Raw genomic sequence first — 2,992 nt, forward strand, 5'->3', positions numbered from 1 at the left:
AGGCGCGGGATGGCCAGGAGGCAGCGGGTCGCAGGGTGGCCGGGCGTCGGCGGGGAGCGGGTGGCCGTGGGGCGACGGGGCACTGTGGGGTGTGCAGATAAGAGGGAGGAGACGAGGTTGGGGTGGCCGGGTGGGCCTTTGTCTGTTGGTCATTTTTGTCTACTTGGTTTAGTTGGTTTTTCTGGGTCGGGGAATTTGCGGATCGCTGGTCTATATAGGTCCGGGGGTAAGAGAATATTATTCTGTTACTATATATATATACACACACACACACAGACAGTCTATTCTGCACACCACTTCAGCACTGCACGCTGAACGAAAGTGCACGTCATTCTTTGAACCAAGTGTGCTGCAGTACTCACACGAGTGAACTTCTCGTCGAAAAAACTGCACGCGTTATTTTTTTGGTACTGTTTTCGCTCTAATTTTTTAACCATTTATCGGAATGAGGCGTGTAATATACCGTTGAAAAGTATGGATTAGGCGCAACTTCGACATGTTGAACACTTTTCGAGATTCCACACGGTTTAAGAGCAGTTTTGAAAATGGTGCGGCCCATGACGAGTGGCAGCGAGCGTTTTTTCACGATTTCTTGTAAACCACTCGTTAGAATGAAGCAAGCGATACGCCGTTGGATAGATATTGTTGAGGTGCATTATTTTCATATATAAAGTTTTCTCTAATTCCTTATGGTTTAAGAGCAGTTTCAAATTTACTAAATCGCGGAATTCTGTTTTTCAAAAAAATTCAAATTTTCGGTACTGTTTTCGCTCCAGTTTTTGAACTGTTTGTCGAAACGAGGCGTGTGATACGCCGTTGGAAAGCTACGAACGAGGTGCAACTTTCATATGTTGAAATATTTTTGAAATTCCTCACGGTTTTAAGTTAATTTTGAAAATCGTGTGGCGGACGACGAGTGATAGCGGCCGTTTTTGGCGAAATTTTTGCAAACCGCTGGTCGGAAGGATTCAAACATACGCCGTTGGAAAGATATCAATGATACGCAACTCTTTCATGTAGAACACTCTCTCTAATTCTTTACGATTCAAGAGGAATTTCGAATTTACCGAATGCGGACACTATTTTTCGCGACACCCAAATCGACGTGGGTATTTCATCCGACTGGAAACCGCACTGCATCAGACGAAAAACCGCACTGCATTAGACGTGTTAGAGAACTGCATGTTCTTTTATTCAAACATAATTTTTCAAGGACGAGAAAGTAGAGTGCACTTGACATCGGGTGTAAATGAACCACAACACTATCAAGAAGTGAACCGCATTACTTTTTTTCGCTTTCGTAACAATTTTTTTGCACTTACGGGATGAACAACATCATACGGCCGACCGCACTGCTTCAGAATGAAAACCGCACTACATCGGATGGGCAAGCGAGCTGCATAATTTCTTTTGTCAGACATAATTTTTCTCAGACGGGTTTTTGTTGTCTTTTTTTAACATTTTTTATGAACGAGAATGGACTGCAGAGTCGAGGGAAAGTGAGTTGCGACATATATTGAAGTGAACCGCATTATTATCTTGTTGTTTCCTTAAAATTTTCGCATTTTTTGATTTTTCATGTTGTGTGCAAGTGAACAGTATCACTCTCAAAAGTGAACCGCATCCGAGAACCAAGCGCAATGCAAGTGTTGATGTAGTTAACTAAATTTTGAGACACACAAAACAAATTGCACTTCATACAGAGAAGTAATGAGCTGCTACACAAACGAAGTGAAGTACATTCTTTTTGTCTCTTCAAACAAATTTATTCAAGACCGTGAGCATCACGCCACCACACTGCAAGCACCCTCGCCGGTGGGCTGCACACCCAGCCGCACCTCAACGACGAGCCAGGAGAACTACACTGTTGCGCCCAAACGAAATCTGAAAAGGCACCGCAAATATTCCTGAACCTCGACTACTACATAACCTCACCACAACTTCTGTTGTTTGGGAAGAAAGGAACCACCACGCCGTCTTCGCTGGTGTCACGCAATACCATGGTTCCCGGTGCGGCAGAGCAGCAAAAAAGGAGCAGCGCAGCCAGCGCCATGTTGTCTCACAATGAACTGCAAACCAATATTTTAGTGAGCTGCAAAAAAATATCAAAGGAGCTGCACACTGAAAACACTACAAAATGCAAGAACATGTCAATGCAATTGATGGAACATGCTCGCCGAAGCGCTCGCCAGTGAACTGCACGTCGCGCCAAACTGAAAACACTACACAAATGCTTCTGAATGGCAACAACCATGGATGGGATTAGCACGACGAACTCCACGGCATCGCCATCTGTACTGCATGTCATGGGTGGCTGGGACATGCGCCCGGGAAGGTAAAAGCGAGCTGCATTGGGGGATCACTGGTGGGAGACCCCAGATCGGCGGCAAAAAATAGCGGCACCGCACGGCCGGATCCAGGGTCGTTAGTGGTGCGCGAGCAGGGGGCGCCATGAACCCAGATCCCATCATCGTCGTCCTCTAAGGAGGCTGCCGCGGCGCCTGGTTGGGTGGCGGTCGCCCCTCTCTGTAGATCGACCGAGGCAGGAGAGGTAGGGCAGATCCGGGGAGCAATGCCCGCCGAGGTAGGTGATTGGCTGCGTAGGAGGCGAGATACGGGGGGCGCCAGGGACAGGAGGCGGGGTGCATCTGGCGTTGGGGGCCAGTGGAGGGGCGACGCCGTGCCGCATATGGATACGATGCTGGGCGGAGACGCGCTCGCATGAATGGGGAAAGATGGTTGGGTAAGGGGGCTAGTGAAAGGTGATGGAGAGGTGGTGGGCACGAGCGGGGCTTGGGGAAGGGTCGCCGGTGAGGGAGGACGAGGGCTGCATCCCAGATCTGGTGCAGCCGCCGCATCGGGACGCCGGGCAGACGCGGCCGAGGCCGTGGATGGGGTCGGGCGGCGTCGCGCCGCGGGGTAGGGGCCGTTGACGCCGGCGAGCGCATGGCGGGGCCACGACCATGGCTGTAGCGGGGCGGGGCCGGGGCCG

The sequence above is a fragment of the Triticum dicoccoides genome, chromosome 3B, assembly GCF_002162155.2.
Source record: "Triticum dicoccoides isolate Atlit2015 ecotype Zavitan chromosome 3B, WEW_v2.0, whole genome shotgun sequence".
Lineage (NCBI taxonomy): Eukaryota > Viridiplantae > Streptophyta > Magnoliopsida > Poales > Poaceae > Triticum > Triticum dicoccoides.